General features: G+C 40.7%; 1 protein-coding gene and 1 long non-coding RNA gene across 2 annotated transcripts in view; both read left to right on the forward strand.

Annotated features, from left to right (window-relative positions):
- The window catches only part of swap70b (switching B cell complex subunit SWAP70b), a 322,658-nt gene that overhangs the window by 213,433 nt on the left and 93,129 nt on the right, over window positions 1-16,096 (forward strand). The window lies entirely within an intron of this gene.
- Window positions 14,110-15,603, forward strand: LOC120535724. Its single transcript, XR_005634964.1, has 2 exons — window positions 14,110-14,648; window positions 14,834-15,603. It is a non-coding gene; the product is annotated as an uncharacterized LOC120535724 (long non-coding RNA).

Raw genomic sequence — 16,096 nt, forward strand, 5'->3', positions numbered from 1 at the left:
GTTCCTCCACCAGTTCCTCAACATCACCACTGTCAACCTGCAAGCCTATGGACTCAGCTATAGTGACAATGTCATCAACCACAGGGTCAGTTACAGGCTCAGGCTCTTCTACAAAGCCTTCAAAGTCTCTGTCCTCTATAATTTTAGGCCACACTTTTCTTCCAGGCAGATCTTAGTGTCCTTAGAGAGACATTGGCCCAGGATTTCTCTATTAACCCCACACAGGAAAGGATGTTGTAATGTTTCTTCCAAACTCTGTAAGAGTTAAATCTGTATCTGAGACCATCTGGAAGCACTTCTGGAACAGTTCCTTGGTGTATAGCTTCTTAAAATTAGCTATAACCTGCTGGGCCATAGGCTGCAGTAGAGGAGTTGTATTAGGTGGGAGGAAATCTACTGTAAGCCATGAGAATTCTTCAGCCAACTCTTCTTCCAAGTCTCTTGGGTGAGCAGGAGCATTGTCCATGCTGAGGAGAGCCTTGAGTGGTAAGCCTTTGTCCTCTAGATATTTCTTAACAGTAGGACAGAAAACCTCCCTGATCCACTCAAGAAAAAGCACTCTTGTTACCCAGGCTTTTGCATTAGATCTCCACATGACCCCTAGCCTATTCTTCATGACTGTATATTTTCTGAACACTCTTTTCTTCCAGAAAAGCCCAGTTTCATCACAGTTGAAAACTTGATGAGAGCAAAAGCCATTTCTCTGTGTTATCATTTCAAATTGGTGAATGTAATTTTCGGCAGCCCTTTTATCAGCACTGGCTGCTTCACCATGCCTAACTATGCTATGAATCCCAGTTCTCCCTTTAAAATTGTGAAACCACCCCTTACTGGCACAAAATGTTTCACCACTATCACTTGTTGATGGCTTATCCTTTAACAGATCTGCATTTATAGCTCTAGCTTTTTCACAAATGATAGACTCAGATAGGCTATCACCTGCCATCTGCATTTCGTTTATCCACACTAATAATAGCTTTTCTACCTCGTCTAACACTGTTGATCGTGACTTACTAATTTGTGTAACACCTTTAGCAACACTAGCTTCCTTATACAAATCTTTTCGTTGTAAAATTGTGGAGATGGTGGATTTCGATATGCTGTACATGTTAGCGAGATCGGTCACACGAATGCCACTCTCATATTTATGCACAATTTCCTTCTTTGTTTCAATTGTAATCACTTTCTTTACCTTTGTTGTCTTCTCTTCCTTACTTAGCTTCTTTGGGACCATTTTGATAGTACAGTAATCCGGTGACCACGGGCCCCTATAGCATTGAGCTTACATGCTCTGTTCCCGTGGTCCCCATACCAACCAAGGCAGCTGGCCCCTCGTGGTCCATAGGAGGTGTAATCCCTCTTCCGGTCCTTCCCGGTGTCCCGGCTGGGGGCTGCACCCACTATATTGATCGCCACTATATTTTGAAAAGAAAGACACACAAGTCGTCAGGGTTTGAGGTTTTCCGGCCCCGTATACTGTAAGAAATATGCAAAACAAGTAGTCAGTGTAGCAGTTTCCATGTACAACAGACAGTCAAAATGGCGGAGTGGGGAACATTTATGAAGAGGGAATTCCCTGAGAACCGAGTTCTGATTATAACACCATGCTTGTGCTGTTTGGTCACGAATCATGTGATCTTTTAAAACAGGTGTATTATCGTGGTATTTCCCTCCACTTGCCCTTTTACCTGTTTCCTCAAGGGTAAGTGTTCTCGTCAAGTTCGTTATCGGGTTGGTCTACTGTTGCACTTTAAGATGAACACACACACACACACACATAGATAAACACACACACAGACCCTAACCACAACAGTGCTCCATGAATGACACACACATGCTGATTAACCCTTAGCACTTTAAACCACACAAGTGCTATAGGAATAACAGCCTGTCATTCAGCACTTCAAGAGACTTATTTTCGGCACGAACAACAATACAATGTTTTAATGATATCTCAGACCTAAATATTACTTTTGGTCTACAAGAATACATTTAAACATACAAAGACTCAGCACTCTTGACTATAGGCCATTCATCAGCCAAGAATACCTTCTTTCTCATATTTGTTCCTTCTGTTGAGTATAGCGCTCTTCACTCTCAGCCATATAAACCTCGCAGCACAGAAATAATGGCAAAAATCCGGAAATCTAACTTATAACTTCAATCACTCTAGACATTAAGACAAAGCACTGAAAGTTAAAAGCAGCATGGTATTTATTACAAGAATAATAATACCACAAGAACAAAGAATACTAGAAAATAGGTAGTGATAGGAAAGTCTGAATATATATAGTCTTTAGAAAAAGCTTACGAAAAAGTTACAGATGACAAGGATGAATGTCCCAGGGAGGCGTTTGATTTAGCAATCGATGTTCATGATGCCTTTCTGACGACCAGGGCCGTCGTCCGTTCCTCTTCTTCTTCTCTTCTTCTCCCTTTGCTTTCTTTCTTCTCTTTGCTTCTCTCCTTCTTTCCAAACCAAGGCATATTTATTATGAAATGTCAAGCCTTGGTTTCACAACACATGCACCTGATTGGCTGGCTGTCCAAATGATTGATGAATTAATTCAATGTCCGTTTTCCCACACAACAAAACCGTTGATGTACTGAGGATCAGTAGTTCTTCCTGTCCTAGGCTATAAAGCAAATTGTTGTTCCAGATGTCCATCCATCAATAGCCTGAGGTATCAGCTCAGCATCCTTTCCCAGGCTATAAAACCAAATTAGCATGAAGCTATGAACAAGTGTTATAAAAGTAAGGTGTAAGGGAAGAAAACCTGCTTTAATTTAATTTCATCTGTTGTCTTGTCTTGAACAAAATATAATGGAAACCAAAATGTACAGATTTTATACACCATAACACTCCACCCCTATTTTGGTCAGACAAACTAAAGATGAACTGTGAGTCCTTCAAACCCTTGGCCGTCCGGGTTGGTAGTGTGTTCCCACGCCCTTCCAGTCGCCTCCTACTGCCCAAGTACTCAGTCCCTCAAGCAGATTTGGCTCACCAAGGACATTTGAAGTACTTCACAGCTCCTACAATTAGCAGAAAAAGAAAAAAATTATCAAAAGATGCAGTTCTTACACTAGGATCCCATCAAATATACTGCAAAATTTGCCATTGTCATTTCATAATGATTCCATAAGCATTCTGAATCCTTGGCTAGTTGACTCTAGTAATTCCTGTGTTCTGTTACTTCTGCAGCTCTTGTCTTTATTTCTTCAAATGCCAAAGATGCTGTATGCAAGATGGAAGCTGGATTGCCTAAATCTTAAACACCTATTCCAAGTTCAAGTGGTTTGCTAATTCCAAATTAGTGTCTGCCACATTACTGTGTTTCACCTAAACAATTTTAACTATTTACTCCACCCCTGGACCCCTAAACACAAGTCCATCTATCTAAGCTACAATTCTATACAAACAACAGAAATGTTTTTTATAATGTCTTTGCATCTGATAACTAAATACTTGGTCTTAGGAAGGAACATGTTTCCTCAGATGAGGTCTTCATCTCAACTATCAAATAAACCAAAGTAATTTCCCCTGCTCAATTTATTCAATCAGTAGAGAGATCCGACTGCCACCAATTCTGGCCAGAATAAATTGGGACATCCTGTATGGGGCATCAAGTGTCTTTCCATCCAACAGATCACCACTGGAAGCTGCACCCAACAGGTGGACACCCTCTCCTGTTCCCTCCTTGAGCACTAAAAATATTTTTGGCTTATACCACTACTTGGTGTTCATATGAAATGCCTCCTTCAACTCTTAGTGTCCTTCTCTAATGTGATCACTTTCCCATTCAAAACTAAAAATTAACTATGACCTCCTGCATTGTACATTATATTACATTTCCATAGTGTCATATGAATTCTATATGATAAACTTTACAGTTCTGAACTTTCTACCTTATACAATGTAGGATACCAGTTTGTCAAAAGGCCCAAAAACTTCTCTAAATTTAGTTGTTCTATTTTGTTCTAAATTTTGTTCACTTTGTTGTTTTTTGTAGCACACATTATTGGACCAATTTACTCACTAAATAATTACATTAACAAAACTGCAAATCTAACATTCTAGTTTAGAATTCAAAGCTGAAATGTATCTAATTAATTTAGCTTTAATGTCCAGTTCCTTATGTTATATTCCTGGTTTTATGGTTCCTCTGAGACATGCACTTCCCCAGTTCCTAACTATGGTAGCCATAAAAGGCACACCAGGTGTGAGGTGGTTTGTGGCGTGGTGGTTAGCTCAGCTGTAGTTAGAGTGGGACCAGCCTGGTGGAATCACAGAACTCAATGCCATTGCCACCCCTTCAAATGTAGCAAATGTTAAAGTGCACCCTGAGCACAACTCTTTGGAGGACCACCAGAGGAATGTTAACTGCCTTCTTGCTGGAGCATCACTTCCACAGTCACAGATACTGTTGTGCAGCTCCCTGCAGTGCAGCTTCTTGCCTCTAAGTGACTAAGATTATAGTCTTTAGGGCATCCAGCACTCCATTTATCCCCCTCTTTGTACTCACTTAGCACATTGCAAGCTTCTTTACTGCTTTTCCACCACTGGTCTTACACTCATGCCCCTTTACACCTTTCCATCACCCACAAAGCACAGAATATCTATGACACCCAACTAATGGGCCTCAAAAAGGTGGAGGAAAATAGCCTGTTTCAAAGTGACCATTAAAACACAAGACACTATATTGACATTTAACCCACCCCAGAATGGACATCACTTTAAATCACCTAGTTTAGCCTAGTGGGCTATACACATCAATATACAGGCTACGCAAAATTAAAACAAATGCAAAATAAGGCATAACCTATCTGTCTAGGCCTTTTGGACAAAGTGATTCCCTCATAGTCTTTTGATTGTCTTGATCATTGTTCTCCCTTTGGGTCCTATGAAATCCCTACAAATGTGTCCTAAACTATCCTGTCTTGCCCTTAGAAACCAGCTTCCCTCTGCATGCAGTACATCCCATGTTATGTGCTTATGGAAGAGAACACTTAGCTTTTATCTCTCAGTGTCCAGGTGTCTTTCCTCAGTCCAGTGCTCGACAATGGTGGTGATGATGATGCAGTCCCTTGGCCTCTTTCAGCAGGATTCTGATGCTTGCTTCAGGTCCTAGTATAAAAACTTTGTCGCACACAAATTCAGTCCAAACATAAACAGTTCATTCTGGTTCTAAAAAGTCTGTAGAAATGGATGCAAAACAGTTTTTCTGGCTTTCAGTCAAATCAAGTCTTTTGTCCTTTTTTCTAGCAGCCACTGTTTCTCATTTTCTGGATGATGTTCTTCCTAGACTATTAATCCAGACCTTGTTATCAGGTGTAATATTAATAGTGCTGCAACTTGCCATACTTTGTCCACAACCAGAGTGAATGAAATAATATTCATTTCTAATTGAAGAAAGAGAGTGCTCACATATTTTATTAAAATGTCTGCCTTCTGTCCCTGCTCCACAATAACTCCTAGAGCTCTTTACCTACCAGACAGACTTAACAAATATGTGACACCTGTCTTTCTTCCTGCTTTGTGCTCATGTAACAAAGACCCTAAAAACTACCCAGCTGTTAGTGTGAATCACAACAGGCCTTTCTGTATGTCCTTCTTACTATCAAAGCAACAGCTTTCAACTCAGCTCACTAGCTACATTTTCCCTACATGCTGAGTGCCAGAAACTGGATGGTAAGCCACTGCCTTCCATTTTCTTATTCCCCAATATGAATGTGCTGCTTGTAATACCAATAAGAATTTCAATCAAACTAACTGCTAAAATGGCCATTTCAATCCATTCACTTTTAATTCAAATACATTCAAAAGCTTTCATATACATACATTTGCTTTGCTTTCATCTTCTGTATTTCTTTCTTTAATTCACTTAGTTTTCAGTCACATTATTCAACTCATGCCCTGCAGTCTACAATGGCTACAGAGAATGCAGTTCAGTATAGAATAATGGAAGAAAACACTTAACTCTTTTCACTTTCTTTCACTTACAGTTTGGCATTGGCTGTTTTTATAATGCCACATGCCATTTTTCATACCAATTGTTGCATTTGTCCATCACTAAACAAATGCACACCATATTGTCACTTACACTTTCCTTCATTACCACATACAAATAACCCTCACATTATAGCAGCTTTCCTTGTACTCTGCCTCTCCAATAGACAGTAAATTTTGTTTTCTAAGCAGCACTAATCAACATGGGCTTTGAAAGGTATGCTCCCAATAACCAGCTTCATTTCTACTGCTGTTGCTGGATGTTCCACTGCCCTATAGCCTGTAACAGCTGTTCACCTTTAAAGTTATAAGGATCGATGCTACTTCAGTGTTAAATGTAAATCAAAGTTAAAAACGTGCTTTTTCCTTAAAACAAGGGTCAGTTTGTGCAGATCTACACTCTCACTCCGCTTATCTCATTTGCAGGGGACCACCTTTAAAACACTGGCCTCAGGGGGTTTTCTTTCCACCCCTCGCTGAGACCTGACAACTGCTCCTCCTCCGCTGATCTCTGTTGGTGCAAGCCGCTCACCTCGCTATCATAAAACACCTCTGTCTGTTTAGCCTGCACAACAACCAGCATACTTGAATGACTGCCTCCTGTCCCATCAGCAATCTGCTCTGCTATTAACTGTGCTCCGGTGTGTAGCGTAACAGCTGCGTGTCCTTGCCTTTCAACAAAAGCGGCTTCTTATCAGCAAGCAAATATGAGAGTGCAGCGATCTGTGACAAACTAAGTTATCCTGCATTTATCTCCTGTTTCTCAGGGTCAAAAGACCCCGAAATCAAAGCACACACTTTAACACTGAGCGATCGTTGCTTAATCTGTGTGGCATTCTCTTTATACATTTCTAAGTGTACTGCTAGCTGCTTGCGACTTTTTGGCCATCTATTTCTCATCTGTCTTGCCTCCACAACTAACTGCTTTATAATAATTAACAATACATAACCTGTCTGACCAGCAGACAAGTGTATGTTTTCTATTTTAGCCGCCTTTGCCTCCACTTTATGCAGAGACGGCTTCTCTGCGTGTTTGACTAGCGCAACGGCCTGCGATTCTTCACTCTCTACACCCGTTGCCGTTAAAGTTGTAGCTGCTGCCTCCGTTTTTAGCGGAGAAAACACAGCTTTAACAGCTGATTCTACCGTATACCTAAAAAACTTTACAAATGCTGTTGATGCGCTGACATGTGCCGGCTGTATGCCAGCATGCGATTACAGCATATTTGCCGCCTGTGGACGATCCATCCCTGTCTTTGAAAAATGAAACCAAACACACAAAATGCAACACATGATTACTCCGTTAACCCTGCTCGCAGCGCCAAAATGTATTATCGTGGTATTTCCCTCCACTTGCCCTTTTACCTGTTTCCTCAAGGGTAAGTGTTCTCGTCAAGTTCGTTATCGGGTTGGTCTACTGTTGCACTTTAAGATGAACACACACACACATAGATAAACACACACACAGACCCTAACCACAACAGTGCTCCATGAATGACACACACACACTGATTAACCCTTAGCACTTTAAACCACACAAGTGCTATAGGAATAACAGCCTGTCATTCAGCACTTCAAGAGACTTACTTATTTTCGGCACGAACAACAATACGATGTTTTAGTGATATCTCAGACCTAAATATTACTTTTGGTCTACAAGAATACATTTAAACATACAAAGACTCAGCACTCTTGACTATAGGCCATTCATCAGCCAAGAATACCTTCTTTCTCATATTTGTTCCTTCTGTTGAGTATAGCGCTCTTCACTCTCAGCCATATAAACCTCGCAGCACAGAAATAATGGCAAAATCCGGCTGTCACCAGGTGCTCAAAGAAATCTAACTTATTACTTCAATCACTCTAGACATTAAGACAAAGCATTGAAAGTTAAAAGCAGCATGGTATTTATTACAAGAATAATAATACCACAAGAACAAAGAATACTAGAAAATAGGTAGTGATAGGAAAGTCTGAATATATATAGTCTTTAGAAAAAGCTTACGAAAAAGTTACAGATGACAAGGATGAATGTCCCAGGAGGCGTTTTGATTTAGCAATCGATGTTCATGATGCCTTTCTGACGACCAGGGCCGTCTTCGTCAGTTCCTCTTCTTCTCTTCTTCTCCCTTAGCTTATCTTTCTTCTTCTTTTGCTTCTCTCCTTCTTTCCAAACCAAGGCATATTTATTATGAAATGTCAAGCCTTGGTTTCACAACACATGCACCTGATTGGCTGGCTGTCCAAATGATTGATGAATTAATTCAATGTCCGTTTTCCCACACAACAAAACCTTTGATGTACTCGGAGGCATCAGTAGTTCTTCCTGTCCTAGGCTATAAAGCAAATTGTTGTTCCAGATGTCCATCCATCAATAGCCTGAGGTATCAGCTCAGCATCCTTTCCCAGGCTATAAAACCAAATTAGCATGAAGCTATGAACAAGTGTTATAAAAGTAAGGTGTAAGGGAAGAAAACCTGCTTTAATTTAATTTCATCTGTTGTCTTGTCTTGAACAAAATATAATGGAAACCAAAATGTACAGATTTTATACACCATAACAACAGGTCAAATTTTATTCAGTCTTTCGAGCAGTTGCACGACATACTCTAACACATTAGTGGAAGGAAGAGCCTCGTTTTCCCATCCTTCTTTTACTATGTCCAAAAGTCCCCAGGGTTGGCGACCATACAGAAGCTCAAAGAGGCAAAAACCCGTGGAGGCTTGAGGCACCTCCCGGTAAGCAAAAAGCACAAGAGGCAAAAGCTGGTCCCAGTTCCTACCATCCGCGCTGACTACTTTGCGCAACATCTGTTTAAATGTCTGATTGAAACGTTCTGCCAACCTGTTGGTTTGCGGGTGGTAGACAGACGTTTTAATATGCTTAATACGGAGTAACTTAGCCACCTCCCTGAACGTATCCGAAGTAAAGGGAGTGCCTTGGTCCGTGAGGACGACTTTACGTATTCCCACTCTGGTAAAAAGGTTGACCAATTTCCGTGCAATATTTTTTGTATTGGCAGAGTGCAACGGAACCGCCTCTGGGTACAAAGTCGCGTAATCGACCATGACTAATATATACTTATGGCCACGGTTCGAGGGCTCCAGGGGTCCAACAAGATCTATTCCGATACTTTCAAAGGGAATATCAACTAGAGGTATTGGAACGAGAGGAGCACGGTCCTTCCTAGGTATCTGGCATTCCGGGAAGGACTGACAGAAACGTCAGACCTCCTTATTTTTTCCAGGCCAATAGAAACAGAACTTTATTCTGTTTTTTTGGCCCCAAGATTGGCGACTAGGAGGTGGGCATGAAATAGTTCGCAAACCTCCCGGTGGAAGTTCCGCATCACTAGCAACAACTTCCGTACCTTGCCCTCGCGACTCGATACAATAGATCATTTTCCAATACAAAGTAGGGCTCTGGTGGCAGGGGACTGTTTGCCGTCCCTCTATCAATGGAAACAATAGCATTCTGGGCAAACTTCAGGGAATGATCATTCCACTGTTCCCTTTTAAATGAGGCTGGCGTAGACCTAAATTGGTGATCCATGCTGTCTAAAGGATCGACTCGCTCTGGGAAGGCGTTGTTTCCTTGGCTCAGGCCCTCAAGTGGTGGCAGTTCCGGGTCAGGGTCCGTTGCTTGAGGATCTTCCCCCCGGCTCCCTACGTCATCATTATTTGCTGGTAAGCATGGCGTGGGAGCCACGGGGAGGGCGCCCCATCCACCCATAATAAGACCCAACTTGGCTACAGGAGTGGTTTTTATTCTACCGCTATTAATCTGTGACCAGTCGTGTCCCAAAATTACCGGACAGGGGTGGTTCGAGTAACACAGCCACCGAAAATTGATTTAAGTCTCCCTTCCAGGAAATATAACGTTTCGCGGACCTATATGATCTGGTCTTCCCGTGCACGCAGGTAACCTTCATATGTTGGCTCAACCACTGTTGCGGTAGAATGTAACGGCGAGCCACAATGGTTATGTTGCTGCCGGTATCATATAAGGCAACTACAGAATGTCTATTTACCAACACCACTCCCGTATTCGGGATCGGCAAGGGATTTGACAGAGCACAGTACCTCTCACCAGCGGCCCAACTGCAGTCCATTGGCTCCAGGTTTAGGGAACAGGTTGGTAAAAGGTATCCGACCTCACCATACTTGAAACAGTGCGGTGGGGCCGGCTTTTCTCTGTGCTTCACCGGAGCATCCGCAGCGCAGCGGGTGGGCTCAGGGGTGATGGCACGTCACTGTCGAGCTCCGCGAGTCGGCTTTTCCGGCCCCCCTGGTCTGGTGTTCCGTGAGCTGACGCTCCAGGACCTCCGCTTTTAGGAGGTCGTAACTTGCGGCCTCCTCCTTGGGGAGGTTGTAATAGGCCCGCTGTGCGGTGCCCTTCAGATATGGACGCCCACTCCGCCCGCTGCCACTGATTCCGAGTGGCTGTCCTCTCAGATATGCCCAAGTAGGACTTTATGTCATCCGCCTCCGAGAGTGGAACGATCGGAGGAGGTGGAGATCGGGGTGGCTCCGGTCTTACCGCTTCAGCTGTAGCCAGACGAGCTTTGGTTTCCTCCAACTTGCACTTAGTCGCGGCTTGCTCATACTGCAGGGTTTGGATCTGAGCTGCCATCCCTGTCAGTACGTTGTTTAGGTACTGTCCTTCTGACATTTCGGACGCTTTGTATCCTGCCGTTTACGCCACTGTAAAAGAACGACACACAAGTTGTCAAGGTTTGGGGTTTTCCAGCCCCGTATACTGTAAGAAATATGCAAAACAATTAGTCAGTGTAGCAGTGTCCATGTACAACAGACAGTCAAAATGGCGGAGTGGGGATCATTTATGGAGAGGGACCGGAAGTAGATAGAGATATGCATATATATATATGTGTGTGTGTGTGTGTGTATATATATATATATATATATATATATATATATATATATATATCATATATATATACAAGACTGCTGCTCCCCAGCCTCTTCAGTGTAATAGAAACCACAGCACAAAGAAACTGCACTGAACTGCAACAGGTCCACATGTCGTAAACGTAGAAAGGACGATCCTTTGGTGTGGGGGAACTGTTATCATTTGAATTTGATGATTGTATATAGCGCGGAACTGACCTCCCTGTACTATTCTTTCCTCTGCATGTCCTGGCGTACAAAAGAAACAGCACCGTTCACCCAAAAGTGAACACTGGCAAGAGTGAGAAAAAAAAAAAAATACGGTCGCTGATTACAAGCGCAAGAAGGCGTGCGAATGAATAATGTTGTATCAGTGCCACAAAGTTTTCTGAAATGTACTTTACAGATCATAAAACGAGTTATTCCAAATATCATATATACCTATGTCTCTGTTTTTTTGTCCGTGCGGCTTTGACATCATGGACCATAAGGTGCATACTAATTCAGCGTGAGCAGGAACACTCAATTAAACTGAATAAAAAAAATTTCAAGTGACTGTGAGATAGGAAGAAGGCAGATTCACCAGCATTTGTGTGTCAGCTTGTATCCCTCCAGATCAGAGAATTTCCAGTTCCATTGTCTCTAAACACTACACAAATCTACAGTTATTCCCAGTTTCAAATAAAAAGTAACCATGACAGATTTGGGGCGGGGGATGGGTGTTGTATCGTGATCATGACTGAGAGAATTAAAGTGAAAAAAAATCAACACATTTCGAAGACAAAGAGGCTGACAGAGACGTGCGAAGGAATTTAAGGTGGGCCGGATTTACAAGTTTTTTCATTGGCTCTGGTAATTCTAGTGTTAATGCAGTAGTCCAGTTCTTTTTTTGATAAAGTATTTTTGTACAAGGCAACACATCAACATGATAAAATCCCTTAAAAATCATCTATTTGCTAAAATATTCTCTTCCAAGATGCCAACTAGTGTTAATCAACGGATTTCACCAAAGCGTTGTTTGAGGCGAATTTGCTGCATTCTCCTTGTTCGTTGATATATTTACTGATAATTCAGCTGGTTTAGGAGAACTTTTATCCCCAGAGCCCCATAAGTTTTACGAAGCCAGCATGTCACCCCCAAAAGGGCTGTAGGATCCAGCATTGGATGGAACCATTCCCCTGGGTATATAATGGTGATCATTTGAATTACAGACCCTTAGTAGTAAAATAGATAAGTAAATAATGCAAGTTCTCAAAATTTTATTTTTAAGAAACATAATCAGCATAAAAAACGAGTTATCTCAAGTTGTTGCCAAATGAGTAGGTTGATCTTTGAGTTCCACTTCAGTTTAAGAGAAGTAGGCGCGTTCACAATGCATGCATACTTAGCCATGTAGAGATAGGAAACAAACCTTGAAGTAGCCTGACGCGTCTCCCAAAACACAGGAGACTCTACGAAGTAATAAAAATAATAAAAGATTTATTACTATTTATAGACGAAAAGTGCAAAGCATCAGCACAGTTTGGAGAGCATTCAGTGCGGCTTCAATCATGACACGCCACTTTGAATTTTCAGCATTCAGTTTTATTTTCTGAGTTTTGACTATGATTTTGGCATTTCTGCTTTGTTTTGATGAAATACTAAGGGGCTTCGCTCGCCAACCTCCATGTTTGGTTTTCCAGATACACACTTTTAAGATTTTTTTTTCTTTGAATTGTTGCTATTTCATTAGTTTCAGAACTTCTTTAAAAACAATATTTGGAATCTTTCAAGTCCCAATATGCTGAATCTTTTAAATGAGGTCTGTGAGACATGTGTTTAATGACTTTGTCCCATAATTCAGGATAGGTTTCTCTGTTTGGTATTTCAGCACAGACAAAATGATCTACATCATCAGCAGTTAATAATTTTTTTTTTTGCAAAGTAACCAATAAATGCAAATGCATGGTAAGCCCCGTTTTTGAAATTCTCCGACTTAAACTTCAAAGCCTTACAATATTTACATACTTCTGACATATTACCTTTGTCCATATATTCGATCACCATTCGCCTTTTCGTTATTTCTCTGAGTAATAATTTCTCTTTGTTTGCGCAAATGTGATGTATACTTTCTTTGTTTTGACACTTTCGTTTTTTTTTTCAGCTTTCATATTCTGTATCTTGCTCTGCATGTGTTTCGCACCTACGTTTTCTTTTTTGAGTCTTTTGAATTCCACTGTTTTCATTATCTATATCCTGCTCAGCATGTGTTTGGCCCACTTGTTTTTTAAACTCTTTATGACATTTTAATTTGTTTTCTACTGTTTTGTCTTTTTTTTTTCTGACCTCGTTTTGTCCTGCTATTTTTTCAATTACACCTGGGCCGTGATGATTATTTTCCCTTTTTTCGAGTAATAATTTCCTTTTGTTTGTGTTAATGTGATCTTTACTATCTTTTTTTGATACTGTAGCGACCTCCGCATCTGGCTCGAAAAGAGAAGAAGTAAAAAAAAACTCACAGACGTAAAGTCTCACAGTGAACAAATACGAAAAAGAATGCTGACTTTGTAACCCCAAACACAACCTTCTAACACCCTCTCCAACCCCTCCTCCCATCCTGGGTAACCCCTCCCCGACCACCGCATCAATCAGTACCCCGCTGTCAGTCTTCCGTGTTGTACTCCGCCCTTCCTCAATCGAACCTAACAGTCACTCAAAAAGCTTCAACCTGCCTGGGATGCTACAATACTTTTACTGCTTTCATACTCTTTACCTTTCTCTGCATGTGTATAGCACCAACGTTTTTGAACGTCTTTATGAAGTTCTAATTTGTCTTCTCTGGACATGCTTTTTTTTCATTTCCACTTGGTTCCAGGCTGATTATTACTTTCCTTATTTTCTGAATTTGCACCTAGATTATTCTTTTTTGCATTTTTTTTTCTCCAAAGCTTTTGAGTCTCTTTTCTCCGCGCTGCTCTTTCTTCTTCACTTAGTCATCAAAGTTTTATCTATAACGTATTGTCCTTATATGCTTTATATGCACTGAGAGCCCTGTATCTATGTGTGCTCAAAGCCTTGACATGACTGAGTGTTTTGCTGCCCGTGGTCTAATTTGATATTGGTTGTAAGTAGGGTGTGTCTTGCAAGAATCTCATGTTCTGTGTCCCCTCGAGATGGTCCTGGGTCAGTCTCTTGGCACAAAGTGTCATGTTTAAGGTCCCCGCGAGATGCTTCGTGGCCAGTCTCTTTCATCTCACGGGTCTTTTGTGTGTGTTCCGTGACCTTCATGTGAAGATCACGTCTCGTGTACCCAGTCTTTCTCTTCCAGGATTTTTTTTATAATGGAGAGATATGGTTGTGTGTCTCTGAGTGTGATTTTTTTCTTCTTTGATCTCACAGAGGCATGGTGGTGCACTGGTTGAGACCGCTGCCACACAGCTCAGCTCACATAATCAGTCCAGCACAAGTTGCTAGATGTTTCCTTAACCCTCAGGGACACTTTAAAGATGATTGAACCATTATAATCCACTCAAATCTGGTTCATTTAGTCCTTCCACCTTAATTTCAATGTATTTTGCAAAGTTCAGAGATATTTGCGAACACTTCCCTGATTTCTCTGAACTCGAGGTGAGCGAACACTATGGACTTTGCTCAATACTAATTGCCAATTATTTTATATTGTGGTAAAAGAGTGCTGTACACTAGTATACAGAAGTAACTTTACAAATAAATATTCCTGTGGAAAGCTGCAAGTAACTCTCCACCCAATATATAAAGCTGGGCTACCAGAAAGTATCCCTGGATAACCAGGTTTGGAAAGCCTGAGATCCATTTACAAGTTGTCCAACCCCTGATTTTCCTTAAAAGCAATTGTGATACCATTTGGTGAGGCTAGTCTCATTGCTTTACAAATAAATATTCCTGTGGAAAGCTGCAGGTAACTCTCCACCCAATATATAAAGCTGGGCTACCAGAAAGTATCCCTGGATAACCAGGTTTGGAAAGCCTGAGATCCATTTACAAGTTGTCCAACCCCTGATTTTCCTTAAAAGCAATTGTGATACCATTTGGTAAGGCTAGTCTCATTGTTTCCAATAAAACTGATCATTTTAAAACTAGTGAGGACTTATCCTAGGTTATAATGCACATAGCAATTTTCATTTCTACTTAAGATGTTTAGAACTCAGTGCAGTAAAAAAAAAGAATACATTTTAAAATAGTATGTTTTTCCTTTTTTGTTGTTATGGAAGAAAAAAAGCATCCCTGTAGGTCTTTAAAAAGTTTACTCAGTAACTGAATTTAAACTCAAATTACTTGAGTGTAAACATTAATAAAGATCTGTTGTGTATGAAGTCATGTGTCAAGTTTCTATTATATCCCTTCCTCTGGTTCTCCTTTTTGAAAAACAAAATCTGGTCACCATAATAGATGCATACTGTACATAAAACTGTTTTAGCATGTGTGCCACCAAGACAAGCATTTAAAATACAATTTATTAATGGATGCACAAGGCAAGATGTAAGTTGGTCTCAGCGCAGAGGAACGTGCTGCTAACATTTACCCCAAGAAGATTAGAAATACAAAGGAAAGAAAAGAAAAACAGTACTCCAGCTTGTAATCATTGTCGTGCACATGCATTACAAGCTTCTATGAATGTGTTCAACAATGCCTGTAGTAATTAATTTGAAAACTTAGTTTAAAAAAAAAGACAACCATAAAATAGGTACATGTTGTTTTCTTCATTTCTGATTGTATACACTTTTACAGGGCAGTAGCATTGAGTATAACATCAATGATTAATTCTAATAGTAAAATAACTTATATACTATATATATGACTGCCTGCAAACAACAACTGGAATAAAGTCTACTCACCCACGCCAGCTCACTACTATTACATTTTATTCCTGTGCCAGAAATGTTCGAGTTGGGTTCCGCAGGATTTCAGTGAGAATTCACACCAGTATTGTCTGTGAAATTTGCAAATAAATCAATGGGGCTTCCTGTTTAATTTAGATTGCCCTTAAAATACCATTTATGATATCTCTAATGGAGCAGAAATGCATCAGATGTCAAGAAATTAATTTAATGTGTCAGATCTTGACAAAAAAGTTGACGGTTGAGTTTCTTAGGATACTCAACTACATCTTTGTTCACACATGCCCAGGAGGAATCTCTGTATGTGAAAGTGTCAAGTAATA

Source organism: Polypterus senegalus, chromosome 1 (genome assembly GCF_016835505.1).
Source record: "Polypterus senegalus isolate Bchr_013 chromosome 1, ASM1683550v1, whole genome shotgun sequence".
NCBI lineage: Eukaryota > Metazoa > Chordata > Cladistia > Polypteriformes > Polypteridae > Polypterus > Polypterus senegalus.